This window comes from Acinonyx jubatus, chromosome C2 (genome assembly GCF_027475565.1).
Source record: "Acinonyx jubatus isolate Ajub_Pintada_27869175 chromosome C2, VMU_Ajub_asm_v1.0, whole genome shotgun sequence".
Taxonomy (NCBI): domain Eukaryota; kingdom Metazoa; phylum Chordata; class Mammalia; order Carnivora; family Felidae; genus Acinonyx; species Acinonyx jubatus.
In genome coordinates, this window is record NC_069384.1 from 109,482,965 (window position 1) to 109,498,952 (window position 15,988).

A 15,988-nucleotide genomic window follows, 5' to 3' on the forward strand; every position below is an offset into this window, starting at 1 on the left:
GACTAAGAAAATGCATTTGGTTGTGCTTCCCAGTATTTGGAACTGCAATATTCATCTTACTGTGTTATTTCAGGTTATGTCTGCCATTTGCACAGCAATCTTTCAGAATTATCTGACTTTGACAGCAATTATTTAAAAATCGGAAATGCTTGAATGGGTTGAGTTCTTAAAATTAATATTTTATCAGCTACTTCCTGTTACACTTTTAAACCTAAAGTATAACTGATGCTATGCTCTAATTAAAATATACACATTACAGTGTGATTTGACAGAAGTATAAATGAAAAGCTTCCTGTAATAAAATTAAAAATCCCAATCACATTTACAAATCTCTACCAATGTATTTATTAAAAAACTGGACTTCTATCTTTTAACTCTGGCCAAGGAAGAAGCACTTTTGTTAAAGATGGTTAGGCACCCACAAGTTCATTTTTAGTTTTGAGAGACAGAGCATGACTAGGGAAGGGGGAGAGAGAGAAAGGGGGACAGAATCCGAAGCAGGCTCCCGGCTCTGAGCTGTCAGCACAGAGCCCCACGCGGGGCTCGAATGCACAAACTGCGAGATCATGACCTGGGTCGAAGTTGGACGCCCAACCGACTGAGCCACCCAGGTGACCCCCTCAATTTCATTTTTAGAAAGGGTTTGTGCTTGAAGCATTAACAATTGGACACTTCTGTTGCATTGAAATAATTATTGGAAACTAACAGTGACTCCATTGATGATATAGGTCAGAAAATTCTAGGGGCACCTGGGTGGTTCAGTCGGTTAAGCATCTGACTTCAGCTCAGGTCATGATCTCACGGTTTGTGGGTTCGAGCCCCGCGTCGGGCTCTGTGCTAAGAGCCTGGAACCTGCTTCAGATTCTGTGCCTCCCTCTCTTTCTGTCCCTTCCCTGCTCACACTCTTTCTCTCTCTCTCTCTCAAATAAACATTAAAACAATTAAAAAAAAAAAAGTTAAAAAAAGTAAAAAGCCCCACTAATAAATGCAAAAGAAATCCCTAAGCAGTGAAGTAAATTTAAACTAAGAGCCAGAATTGGGGCATCTTGCCTAAGTGAACGTAGGACAAACATTATTTTCCTTCAATCAGGATGATGACACCAATTGTCTAACAAACTAATGGGGGAATAAAGAATAAAAGCATATCAGATTAATGTGTTTGATAGTCAGTAAACAAAGTAATTTGCTGAACAATGTTTACTAGATTGCATTCCCCTTTTTCTCCTTCACAGCCATATGATGATAGGTGATTGTTTTACTTCTGCAAAGCAGACATAACTCCTGGGTAAATATTCTAGCTATGCTTTAAGCCACGATTACTTGAATAAGAGTTGTAGAAGTATGTGGAAAACTTCCTTAGGAAAAAAAAATTATAGAGATGCCTTTCTGGACAAGTGATTTGTTTGCTTCAAAAAAATCTATGTTAGAGTAGAAACTCATTTATTTAGAAATTAATTCATAGGTAAATTAATTCATTCACCATTTTTCAACTGTTACCCAAACATGGTGGCAGGGTTTTACGAAAGGCCTTGTTCACTGGAGTATATTGTGTAACAAGTTAGAGTTAGATTTTAAATGGAGATGAACAGAATGGAGTAATCAACAGGAAAATATAAGCAGCTTCATCAGCTATAATCTGTATTCTTTCTCCTTGCCATTCTGTGCTCACCCTTGGTTATATAAATAAACAAGATAAAAACTCTATCCTTAGAAAGTATTGAAGAGGAGGGGTGTCCGAGTAGCTCAGTTGGTTAGGTGTTGTATTCTAGATTTCAGCTAGGGTCATGATATCAGGGTCGGGGAGTTTGAGCCCCACATCAGGCTGATAGCTCAGAGCCTGCTTGCAAATCTCTCTCTCTCTCCCTCTCACTGCCTCTCTCCCACTCATGCTATGTCTCTCTCTCTCTCTCTCTCTCTCTCTCTCTCAAAATAAATAAACTTAAAAAAAAAAAGAAAGTATTGAAGAGGAAACTGCAGAAACAATTATAAAAAAGTTAGTTGTAACATAGTGGTTTCATTTGAGAAATTATACTTCAAATGAATCTATTTACTTATAAATTAATGTTGGAATTATTTTTACAATGAACATTCTTTACTCTTACAGTAAAAAAAAAAAAAAAACTAGAAAATAAAATCATGAAGAAATGCTAGTAACTATATCCAAGGCAGAGACTCAGAGGCAGTATTCACGTTGCCTCTAATGAACTACCACCATTGGATTAGAATTTTTAAAACAATTATTATGAGGATTGCATAATGAGAAAAAAAATAAAAATAAGTATCTTTAATTAACAGAATAAAACAATAGAATGGGAAAATCAAAACTACACAACATACCAATGATCTGATATTAGAATGTAATATAACTTTTTTTTTCCTGCAATAGTAGTGACACGAATCACATTTGTATTCTTTGTAGGTAAATATTTAAAATTAGTTGGCATTTCAGGAGCATCAGTACGGGAGGCACCTGAGAGTAAGAACATAATCTTGGAAGACGGAGAACAGATATATTAGAAAACCAACTAAGTGTCTTTTTATCTGGACAGCCTCATAAATTACTTAACTTCTCTGGGTTTGAAAAAGAAGAATGTTACCTACAAGTAGAATTATTCTGATACTTACAGGAGATTATATATGTCAACTATTTGGCATGTAGTGGGTGCTAAATAAACCATTGCAACTGATCGTTGCAGTTGATAAATAAATATGTCTGTAAATCAGCCAGAAATCCAATTGAAGACCACTTAAATGTTAGCAAAGGCAGCACAGGAGCCACCCAAAGTTTAAATGACATACAAAATAACTTCTCATTCAATAAAAAGCTGAGACATGTATATAGGGAGAAATGAATATTTTCATAACTCATTGAAAATATATATCTATATTAAGAGAGATTTAATTCAATCATGAACATTAAAATAGACCCCAAATAAAACAATTAAAATCTTTTAAAATGTGTCTTTCAATTGTATGCAAAACCTATGTTATGCAGCAATGAGATTTTTTTTAGTTTTCTATTACAATGTAAACATCTTTCAATGAGAATATAAGGAGCAGTGTATCACTTATGTATTACCATGTGAGACTGAACTATTATGGAAACTAGTTATTTTTAAATTTAACTTCCTTAATTACAAAGCATTTTAAATTTAGATTCAAAACTTAAAGTTTATGTAAATTATTAATGAAAAATAACCATAGCTCTACTGGCTTAAATTGTGTTATATTAGTAATGCTCAAAATTCTATCTGCAATTCTAAAAGAACTGTAAAATTTCATTGATGCTTATTACCTTTATGTAAATCACCATGTAGATATGAACAGCATAACCTAAATGACTTACTCTCATCTGTAAGGGTTTGGCCAACAATTTTATTATAAATTAGATGCTAAATATGCCATTCCTTCACTGGTGTGCCAAATCTCCTGAGCGCCTAATATTTCTTCAAATTGATTTTAAAAAATTTTTTTAAACATTAAAAAAAATGTAATGTTTATTTTTGAGAGAGAGAGTGTGAGCAGGGGAGGCACAGTGAGAGAGGGAGACAGAATCTGAAGCAGGCTCCAGGCTCTGAGCTGTCATCACAGAGCCCAATGTGGGGCTTGAACTCAGGAACCATGAGATCATGACCTGAGCCCAAGTCGGACACTCAGCTGACTGAGCCACCCAGGTGCCTCTCAAGTGGATGTTTTATTAAGAGGGGAAAAAAAAGAATATTATAACAATTAAACTGGCATTGAATTGTGGCATATTTGGTTGATATCCCGACACTTATAACATTCTAAAATTCAATTTAGTCTGAAAATCACTCACTAATATTCATAAAATGGAACCTGCTTTTTGAGTGACACTAAATTTCTAAGTACTGACATTTATTTCTCAATGAGAACTGAAAAATTCAGGATAGTCAAAATGAATCATTAGGAATTAGACACGTTTTCAAACTTCTTAATTTAAGAGATGCCAGGCTTTTAGTATCTTGCTCGCATTATTGAAAAGAATTGTATCACCTAAGTCCAAATTTTTTACTGGGAAAAACAATTCTCTTTCAAGCTTTTTCTCATAATCCTTTTTACTACAATGCAACCTGTGAACTCCAGAGACATTATTTTATCTTGAGAAATTGTGTGCATGTAAATCAAAACAGATAGGAAACAGAACAAGATGCCTAGTTATAAAAGTCACTTGTGTGTTGCTCTGTACATACTCTGAGATGCTCAGTGGGATCCATGGCCAGAGCATTAGCATCATCATAGAACTTGTCCGAATCACAGAATCTCAGACCTACTCACTCTGAACCTGCTTGTTTGTAAGATCCGAGGGTGGTAAGAGTGATTTATGTGCATAGTAAAGATTGAGCCACGACAGTAAAACAACTTGGTACACTGATATTAGAAACATCTGATTCTTAGGATTATCAGTAATGAAATTAAGTTTGTCCAGTGATGAAGTTACTCTATCTACTTAAATGCTAGGAAATCGAGCTTGAAAGGCACTTTAAAACTGTAATTTCCCCTAAACCTCCACCCTTAGAAGAAATAGGAAGAAGAAAATAAATCCTATTAGAGACCTGTTACAGCTTTAGTTTAAACTACCTCTTCTCTCCACTCTACCTTCTCTTTTCTCTTCTTTTCTTTTTTTCTTTTTCTGCTTTGTTTTGTTTTGTTTTGGAGCCCAAGAAACCAATTTCAGGAAACTGAGTCAACTGCACTAGAAAACAGCTAGCTTTCTACCGAGTAGGCTTATTGAAGGCATTAACACTTTATTTCAAGAAAGAGATCCCACAATTATTTAGCTTTATTCCACAGAGAGAGAACAACTTTGTGCTATTTCTGAGCACATGGTATCTACACTGAACCAACTTTTCCAGGTAAATCTAAGAATGCAGTATTTAGGGACAAAAGAAACCAGTTGTTCTCCTCAGCATGAAAGCAGTAAATGGTCATCCAAATTACTCAAGAAAGTAATACTGAGTTTTTGTCTTCTTTTAAAGAGTGGATGATTACTCGAAGTTCTGGAGAATCAGAAATAGTTCAAACGGAGCTCCACAGGAAGTAGGAAATAAGGCTCATCATGTCCTACCCATGAGAGTCAGAACAGCTGTTCTTTAATTTGGGAGACTGGATGATGACTGTGACAAGTGAAAGTGCCTAAGATTTAACTGCATTGGAGTCTGAATATTTTCTATACCCGACTTGACAAAATGGGAGAAGGGAGATATTAACTACAGGGAAGAAGAGACTTGGAGAGAGAGATATTTCCTCTGTCCTTTGTGTGTAACATTGATTCATTAGTAGGAAATTAGTGTGTGTGTGTATGTATATGTGAAACAAGTGTCTAAAACATGCTCTCATCTGTTGATAGGCCATTAATCACAATGGGATTAAGCAAATCATCCCTCTAATATCCACAAGGATTCATCCACTGAGGCTGCCCTACCATCTGGCTGCCCTTCCTCTTCCTCATTTCTAGTCCTTCCTCAGTGCTAACCTTCAGGTAATCAAAAGTTTTCCTACAAGACTTCATTTAAAGTGAATACAATTAAAAATAGATTTTGAAGTTTTCAGAGGAAGCCGTATTACAATTCAAAATAGATTATCTTCATCCATGCTCAATTTTTCCACATTATCACTTAAAATGCAATTACATGATTTGTGCTGAGGGGTCTGAGTTTTTCTTGTAATCATTCAAGAATGCACAGTAGATTAATTAAATTTGGGGGAGACCTATCCTTATCACCACTCAAAAGGAGATTAATATATTTTCTCTAATTTACAGAATTAGAGAACTTAATCGTGGATTTATGGATAAAGCACTCATGCTTCTGAAATAGAAGTGAATTATCGGCAGTCCAAGAACTCACAGCCGGTGATCTCCATTAATTGTCTCCCAGTACATATTTTAATCCTTTACTCTTAGCCAACATGGTAAGTTTTGTTAGCTCCATAACTGGTCATCTATTAAAGAGGTACTACTTACAGAGTAAAGTGCTTTTGTAATAGAAGACCTTTGTTCTGGGGAACCTCCTATTATCAGGAAGATAATATTAGTAAGTTTTAGAATTGCCTTTTAAAAATGATACTGTGTCTGAAATGTTGATTTTATATACACATCAGATCTTTATACACAAAATAGAATGCTTGGTGGTTCAAAATTGGGATTGTAGGTGTAAATAACATGGCTGATTTTGGATAAGGAGTCAAAATACAGTATAAACAAGAGCTGGATGAAATATCACCAAATTATCAGTTCTCTACTCCTGTAGTTTTTCTTAGAATCACTGCAAGGTCATGCAGGCATCCTCTTTCAGGGCGTCGGTAGAGACAGTCTGCATTGGAGGTTATGATGAATTGAGACTTAATAACCTGGTTTTATTTCCGTTTTAGCCATTGGCTAACTTTGCTGGTCAAATGATACTTCAGGGCATTAGTATTACCATCTTTAACTTGAAGGGATCGATTCCATCAGTTATTTGCAAGTTGAGAACCTGGACAAACAGCAACAGAATGTCTTGGGAATTTGTTAGAAATGCTATTTCCAAGGCCTTCTATCCTGTCTATATTAGAAAGTCTGGATGTGGGCTTTAGCAATATGCCAGCCAAATGATTCTGATGTACTCAAATTGGAGAGTGTTGGATTCTGTGATTTCAAAAGTTTTTCTAGCTGTGAATTAGTAAGTAGAATAACCTATTAAGTCAAAGACTTAATGAGTTAGGTCGAAGACTTGGTCTTTCTTAGCCCCAGAATCTAGAATGCTTCAATGAGTGGATGAATGATTGGGGATATCCTCTCCATAATAAAGTAATCTGTTTTCCCCGGAAATCCCAATTACACCTATGACTATTTTATGGCAAAAGTCATCCTTTTATTATTGCTGCCTTGTTATTACTTTCACTTGTGTATATGTCTTTTCTAAAAAAAATTTTTAATGTTTATTTATTTTTGAGAGAGAGAGAGAGAGACAGAGCACTAGCAGGGGAGGGGCAGAGAGAGAAGGAGACACAGAATCTGAAGCAGGCTCCAGGCTCTGAGCGTCAGCACCAAGCCCAACGTGGAGCTTGAACCCATGAACTGCGAGATCATGATCTGAACTGAAATCGAACACCTAACTGACTGAGCCACCCATGCATGCTAATGTCTTATCTTTCCTATAAAGCAGGCACCATTCATAGCAGATTTTCCTTCCCATAGAGCAGTGGTTCTGGAATTTCACCAGGAATAAAAACATATGGGGGGTGCACTAAAACACAGATTGTTGAGTCCCAACCTTAGAGTTTGTGATGGAGTAGGCCTGAGGTCGGACCTGCATTTTTAGGAAGGGAATGCTGAAGCTGCTGGTCTGGGGATCTCACTTTGAGAATCATTGGCACAGAGCAAAGCCTACCGGGCACATGGATGACCTCTTGTGGAGCTAACAGAAAGCTGATAGTATTTGCTGGGAGTAAGGAATTAAATCAGTTAAGTTATACGGTATTTTTAAAATTTAACAAGAAGCCTAAAACAAGTATAAAGTAGATATACCTGTATGTTTACAATATTTACAATATTTAGATGTAACCTATTTTCCTAAATGAGAACACTTACTACTAACAGTCTTTGGTAGACACAACATAGCATATCCTTCTTATTACTCTTTTTCTAAATGGCATATTTTTCCCACAGAGAAATATTTTTGGGTGGGAGGGGAATCAAACCATTTTACTGAGGGGCTTCAGTGGGGGGCAAATGGCTGGTAGAACAATGAGATTTGAAGTCCTCAACCTGGCTCGGATCTCCCCAGCTTCACAGACACACACAAAGAAACAAAGAAACATCTTAAAAATCTTAAAGGGTAATAAATAAAATTATTTTTAGCATGTTATAGTATGAAAATTCAATTTGCTTCTATTAGTTTGCATATTTCTAGAGTCTCTCTCAAATGAATTACTCTTGAAAAGTTTTGAAACTATTGCTTAGAAAGCAATTCCATTCAGTATCGGTTATTCAAAAATAAGTCCAAATAGATCTGAGTTTCAGCAAACTTCTTAGCCTTAGGAAGACACAGAGATGATTAGAGAAAATCCAGGCAAACATGACTGGGGTGAACTCTACTAAGTTTAATAATAAGAGTCTGCCATTCTGAAAAATAAAATTCCAGGTATTCAAATAAAAAGATAAAGTAATTTAAGAAACAAATGTCTAACATAAGAAAAATCCAGTATGTGATAACAGAAATTCAAATTTTTAGGGCGCCTGGGTGGCGCAGTCGGTTAAGAGTCCGACTTCAGCCAGGTCACGATCTCGCGGTCCGTGAGTTTGAGCCCCGCGTCAGGCTCTGGGCTGATGGCTCAGAGCCTGGAGCCTGTTTCCGATTCTGTGTCTCCCTCTCTCTCTGCCACTCCCCCGTTCATGCTCTGTCTCTCTCTGTCCCAAAAATAAATAAACGTTGAAAAAAAAAATTCAAATTTTTAGCTAGTGGTTATCTGTATTCTAGAATAATTTATCTGTTTTCAAATGATTCAGAGGTGGGTCCACTAACAAGTAAGTTTCTTAATTTTACCTTAAATATGATTAAATTTATATATAGTTCGTTGATAACCATATCCACTGCATAAACCAAGGCATACCTGTGTTTGGAAACGAATGCAAAGCAGGGCACAGGTTTATAACAAAATATACTAATTTCCCAAAAGTTCTGTCTGGAACTCTTTTGACTTTGCTCCTGACAGCTTTACAGACAATTTGAGTCCCATTAACACTATAATAGCATTCTTATTCCAAGCTATAAGTTTTCAGGGTTAATGAATAAAAGAACAGGCCACACGTTTTCGTTCTATAATATATGTCCACAGTTGATGCAGAATTTTTAAGTATTCTACCTTTTCTGGTAATTGTAACCTATTTTTAGCGTTCTAGTCAAACTTACTTCCTTTCCCCTTGTGACTAATTCTTCCTTTCTTCCTTCCTTCCTCCTAACTTCCTTCCTCCTAACTTCCTTCCTCCCTTCCTCCCTCCCTCCCTCCCTCCCTCCCTTCCTTCCTTCCTTCCTTCCTTCCACTAATACTGAGTGTTGAAAGCCAGCATCTCTTCTAGGCAGTGGCGATAAAAGAATGAGTCTTTGCCTTTATAGACTTAACTTCTAGTGAAGGAAATCAATGAAATTTAGTATATAAACATATTACATGTATTAAAGGCATAGATAGAATCTTATTCTTGGAACAGTGCTTATTTGGTGCTCCATATGTAATTGACTACATGAATGCATTCTTCATGGTTTACAGGTAGCGAAAATAAAATAACTACTTAAATATATATTTCACTTCATTATCTTATATAATACAGTATTCTAACTATGTTTTCTGATAATTATTTTTTGAGACTCTACATTCAAGATCTATAATATCAGTTAAAAAACTTCATGCGCACTACACATCATGAATTTAAATGTGCATTTTAATATAATTTCTTTTCATGATTCAAAATGTAAAATATTATGGTTGAAATCCTAAGTAAATCCTCCTTCTATTACTTAGCAATCTTCCTGTTCTCAATCTGCAGATTCTACAAACACAGCATCAATCTCCACCTTCCTCCACCTTCTATTTCTGGAAACCACACACTTAATCTAAAGAAAGATGAAAGTTAATTAGAGTTATATTGCATATATTAACCATGGCATGAATCAGGGAGTTATATAAGAGAGTAAATTATGGTTGCTATAGGAACTATGATTTAGTATTTTGGGCAAAAGCTTTAGCTCTAATCAGGTCAACTATATTTTAAAGAATAATACCAAGAGAAAAATACTCTGAAAGATCAATTTTTAAAATAGCAAGCTTACAGATAGTTTATTTTTGTTCTAAAATGCATATAAAGAATAGCCAAGAAAATACCTGTTTCACAAATTGAATAAGGAAATGAAATTTCAGTGGCACTGGTATGGACAATAATCATAAAATTCGCTCACTTTCTCTACTATATTCCTTATTTGATTATTTTGATAGAATATCCTACTGCTTAGTGAAGCCAGACTCTATACAAAGTTTGTATGCTGATAGTAGAAATGTAAAAAATCAGGTTCCGGGTATGTAATACTTTAAACGACATTTGGAATTAATTGCAGACAACAAAATCTGTTCAGATTCTCTGGCAAATGAAAGACTGTGTGTTTAATAGTCAAAATGAGCCACACTTGGGAAGTAAGGGGAAAAAAAGAATTTGGATGGTCGGAAAATTTTTGTAATGTAAAAACTGGCAATTCTCACTGTTTGGCACTATGATATCATGCTGAAAAATTTTCATCATAGAGTTTTTAAATTGCATTTTAAAATGACTAAACAGAAATACTTTCTAGGAAGCCAACATTTTGTTTATTTATTTCTAGTGTGCTATTACTCTATACAGCATCCAAAATTGTTAACAGCAAAATGGCACTATAGTCCCACTGTGCATGCATTTTTGATGCTTCCCTATAGGCTAGTACAAATCAATTATGTTACTTGTAATTAAGAGGGCAAATATTTTGCCAAAATCACCACCGCCATGATAAATCCAAACAACTACTGTATGACTTTTGGGTAATTCCATTCATGCTTTTTTTCCCATTCATAAATGATACTTCTTTGAGGAAAAGGTTAAAAAGAAAAGTTGTTAGTAATTTGCTACAAAATGTAAACTAGAGAGCCTTCATGATAGTACTTTAATAATTACTACTTTTTTTTTCAAATAGTAGTCAAATGGTAATTAATCAAAGAAAAGGGAGAATTTCCTTTCCACGGAAAGCATCGCATTGGAAAATCATTCTAAGCTATAAAAGGTAAACACAAATAATGACATTGCAAAAAGATCCTATACAATTAATTTATGTGTTTAAATTTATGAACACATATATTTTCTTGGCTACTGGCTATAATGATTCATAACTGAATATTTCTATCATTATAAACTTTTTAATTAGACAGAAAACATAACACTCCGCAAAGCCAATAAAAGCTGGAGATAAGAAAAAAAAAATGTTGCAGAACAGCACAGATGATTATAAAAGAGGAAAACCAAGTATAAGAAAAACAGGAAATTTAGATAAACCAAATCTGTTCTCTCTATCTAAATTGTGATCACATTGCCAATTAAATCTGATGTTTCCGTTTTCGACTGAATACAAAGATACTACAGAGAATGAAGGATTTCTGTTAACACCATTCGTTCTAATACAAGATTATTCCTAAATTTGGGAAGCAAGTTTGTAAAGCATCCAAATCACTCATCCACTCTCACCAAACAGTACTTTATTGTTCAGAATTATTTCATTTACTGCCTACCTTTCTTACAGAGCCCCTTCTGGCTGCTTGGAGCCTTTTGATGGGCTTGGAGATTGTTCTCGCTCAGTGACAAAACTGTTATGTCTCCTACTTACTAGGAATGTTAGGTTTCCAAGTGTGCCTGCTATGAAATGGAGAATCACAGTTGTCCCACCAGGTAGGGTGTCTAATTGGCTGGCTGCTTAAAGTTTTTAGGGGTATATTGCACAGGTTTGAAAATACCTATTTCACTTAAAACTTAAGAACAAAAACCACCATGTCTGGTTCAGAGTTAATCAAATATCCGTGGTCACTGAGTTAATTCCACATTAATGAACTTGCTGACAGGATACTTAACGCTGTGTTTCAGGGTTTGGCAGCCAAAGCATATGTGCTGGCTTGAGACTCCAGATTCCAGAGGCACTTCATTACAAAGCAATCACCACTGCCTTTGCGGTCTCCTTCCTGACAGCCCGGCTAAGGGGTTTGGACACAAGTAGGTGTGTGCAGTTAACCAGCAGGAGTCCACCCTGGACACATGGTCATTTATTCTGAAGGTAGCTAAGAAAAAGGAAGGAAGGAAAGGGAGGGGGGGAGGGAGGGAGGGAGGGAGGAATAGTAAGGCAAAATAAAGAGGGACAGGATGCATAAAACACATCCTTTCTCCCCCAAAGTGAGGAGTCCAGATGTTGAATAGGGGCCTGGATAAACAGGGAAGAGATTGTGAGGTGAAGTGGAGGAAGCTGAGTAAGGCTGAAAACCTCCCAGATGTCTCCCGATGGAGGTTTAAGGGACCCCAAACAAAACTAAAACACTGTTGCCCTTGATCTCCCTTTCAGGATTCCTCCTATACATCCAGGTTCCTCTACTTAGTTGTCAGCATGCCCTGAAGGTGCTCTCTGACCATCCAAGTTTATCACCCCATCCAGAGCAAACCTTCCTTCCAGGTAAGTAAAACGCCGATAAATCTTAATCCCTGAATACTGTGTTTGTCTCTTTCATATGGATTTAATGAGCTGATCAAAGTGATTATTTCCCCCCCCCGCCTTTTTTTTAATCTTGGATTTCACAATAGTTTCTTGGAGTAAGGAAAGTCTTCTAAGTTTACTATAGGTCCAACCTTTCTCTCCTCTGATTTATGCCTGCCTCCTCCATTTTTACGTGGACAAATCCAGAGCAATGGTTCTCAACCAGGGGCTTTTATGCCCCTGGCCCCAACGAATGATTTGGCGATGTTTGCAGATTATTTTTGATTGTCACAGCTGGGTTGCGGGGGTTATACTGGCATCTAGTGGGTAGAGGCCGGGATGCTGCTAAACATTCTAACATGCACAGGACAGCAGCCCTCCACAGAAAGAGTTATCGAGCCCAAAGCGTTAATAGTCCTGAGGTTGAGAAACCCTGAGTTAGAGTCAAATTTATTACAGTAGCATTACCACGCCATCCCATAGACTTCTTCACCCTTGGCTAGTAGCAGAACTAAGCCTCAGTAAATCCTGAGTCACAATGAATCACAAATTTGAACAGGAGGAAATGCTCTGTACTGGAGGCAGGCAGGAGTGCGGGTGTGATGTGGAACACTTCCATATCAGCGTGCCCTGCGGTTGATTCCCCTCTCAGCTCCATCACACTCTCCTGCCTTAACGTCAAGGGTACCAAACCACTTGCTGAAGGCTACCAAAATGACTGAGGAAAATATTTTATCACCCTTCCCACTATTTATGCTTCCTCAATAATAAAATAAGTGCTGGTTTATACAAAAATGTAGGAAAAAGTCTTGTTCTTTGGGTTAGGTTTTTGTTTATTGTTGTCCCTGCCTTTCAAGGTAAAAGATTCCCTTTAAATAAGAGAATGCATTTGGGTTCTCATCTTTTGACCTCTGCCCAACAGTGATGAAGAAGAGATAGTCTGGAAATATTTTTAGGCAGACCCAAGTACCTTAAAATGAACATTCCCATGACTGAGTGCATTTTTTTAAAAAAACTTCCTTCATTAGTTTTTAAAACGAAACACAGGCTCTATACCCAAACCTGAAGGTAATGTCTGTTTAGTGGGCAGTTTTTTCTAACTTGTTGGATCTGTTTCAGTCTGGACTACATAGTGTGCAAGACTTCTCTCTTTACACTATTACACAGAAAACACATTTATATAGTCATTAGGTAATCAGTTCTTAGATTTTTTATATCAATTGATACAGATTACATTTGTGACAGAGAAAACCATTTGCACGAATCACATGTGGATGAATGGAATGGCATACACAAAGAAAAACAGCAAGTAACTATGATGAAGTAAAGCTAAGATAGCCAAATTCAGAGTGAAGAACTCCAAACTCAAGCCTTTTTCTACTAGAGGATAGATGATGTTGAAATCAAACTTAGAAATATACTTCTGCAGTTCCATTACCCGCTTACAATGGATGTAGAATGAAAAACTGTCTAAAATATATTTTAAAACATATTTTGTTGACATGTATGTTCATATAGAATTATGCTAGTACAGATTTCCTTGGAGGCTCTTTTCTTGAATGAGATACAATTCAATATAAGGTTAGTCTTTGAAGAGAATGTTTAAAAATATTATATTAAAATGTATAATATTAAGGAACATTAAAATATTCTGAGTTCATGACTAAAACCAAATTTTGAAACTTTTTACAAATGGCCAGATGTAAAATATTAAGACCTTTGCTTTAGCTATAAAACTATAAGTAATAAATTTGCATCTCGTAAGTGGTCCTATAATCAGATTAAAAAAATACGCAGTGAAGTACCTTCAGATGAACTATTCTGCTCTCTCTAATTCTCTAAATTTCCACATTTGAAAAAGTATCTTGTTAATTCAGGAGATAGTCTACATAAAACAGTCACTAGAAATCATCTTGCCAACTGCAGGAGGTTAATAGTTACAACTCGCTTCAATTTATATGATTTTACAATAATTGCTATTATTGTCACCTCTTACAGCTTGTTGCCCAACACTTCCTTCTCAGAGTTGATTACCTTCTTCCAATAAGTACCAAAGACGTGAGAACAAGAGCTTTTGTAGAAAATCACTATTCGCTTAGCAAACTTAAAGCATCACTTAATTCTTTGGCACACATTTTTAGATTATCTCCTACAAAAGAGATACCCTACCCTGAATCTTCTTCTCATGAAGAACACCAAAAGACTGTGTGCCAACAATTTCTTCTTTCTGTAAAGAAAATAATTTCAATTGTATTTTCTGTTTTTGTGTGCTCATTTAATTTTTTTTGACAAACACTAACAACGAATCTCATGTCTTTTGTTCCATTTTTCTTTCTTCCCTTTGACATGAAAATATGGAAGCTAAGTGATCTATTTCTAAATGTTCAAATTTAGCTAACCTCAAAACGGAAGTTGGAAACGATGCACAAAATTACAGAGTTCCACATGCAACAAAACAACTATTAGTTACTCAAACCTCATGGGATTCATTTTTATTTGCAATATCCATATATCCTTTAAAGGAAAGTTCCAATTCTCAACAAATTTGCCTATTCTCTTGCCTGCCAGACAGACTCATAGTATTATATTATAATTGATGGCATGTGGAGCTGAACTTCTGCATATACTCCTATTGTTTAATATATGCTATTTTCACAGCTGGCCGTGATAAAAGGACTATGTTGCTCTTTTGCCTGGCTCCCTCCTATTTAAGCATTAGTCCTTACACCACAGCTAATGGTATGTGCTCAATAAATACTTGTTGAATAATGAATAAATCAGTTGCAGCTATGTTTACAAACTTCCACTGCAAAGATATTTTTAACAATCAAGAAATAATCTCAGGCCTTTTTTGGTCACCAGTATTCTGAAGGCATCACTAATCTTTCTCTTTTCTGTTAAAAAAAGCAATGTTTTTGTCACATTTGCGCCATTGCCACAAATAAACCAACTAAACATATTCAAACCCCTGATAAACATAGCCACATATAATTTTGTCAGATGATTTACTTCAAAAATGTGAGTTTAGTCAGTGGGATGAAAAAGCACATACTTTCTATTCTCCTATTCTGAGAAAATATTTCCTCAAAGGTGTCCGTTTAAAACCAAAGGAAGTCTACAAATAACTCCCCCCTCCAATTTACAAACCAGATTAACAGGTCACGGTTCCAAAAGATTAGGATGCATAAGAAAACAAGATGCATGGCAGTTTATGGTATATGCTGTCCCAGAATGAATAACTGCAACTCTAGGACAATGAACCAACAGATTCCTGGAAAGTCCATCTAAGAAACTGAGTGCACATATTTACGTACAAGCATACAGACACATACATGTGCTCACCACGACACGAAGACTTAAATTCTCTAGTATTTCTTTCACTTTTTCTTTTTAGAATCCTTGCTAGGATATGTGGAAAGTTAAAAGCCTTGGTTTTTAATCTTGAAATAAAGAGACAACAAATACTAAGACATTCTTTTCAGTATTTTCGAGGGGAAGAAAAGTTGATTCTGATTACTGAGGCCATGCCCCTATTCTTATTACCTTCTTGTTTTAGGCAACTTCTGAGGTTAGCACTGAAAACCACAGCCAAACTGTTTACGTAATAACATGAAAATGGTCACACACTCTATCTGCATTGTGGTTATACCATTCCACACTCCACAGTTTAACAGTCTGAGTGTAAATGGTCTATGCCCTCTTCGGCTATAAGTTTCAGTCAAGATTATTCTGTGACTTTA

General features: G+C 35.9%; 1 long non-coding RNA gene across 2 annotated transcripts; it reads left to right on the top strand.

Annotated features, from left to right (window-relative positions):
- Window positions 1–5,016: 5,016 nt before the first annotated feature.
- Window positions 5,017–13,043, top strand: LOC113599919 (uncharacterized). Of its 2 annotated transcripts, none has more exons than XR_008297921.1 (4): window positions 5,017–5,500; window positions 5,783–5,931; window positions 11,651–11,780; window positions 12,120–13,043. It is a non-coding gene; the product is annotated as an uncharacterized LOC113599919 (long non-coding RNA). The 2 variants fall into 2 exon arrangements; XR_008297922.1 differs by having other exon boundaries at window positions 11,651–11,776.
- The last annotated feature ends 2,945 nt before the right edge of the window (window positions 13,044–15,988 follow it).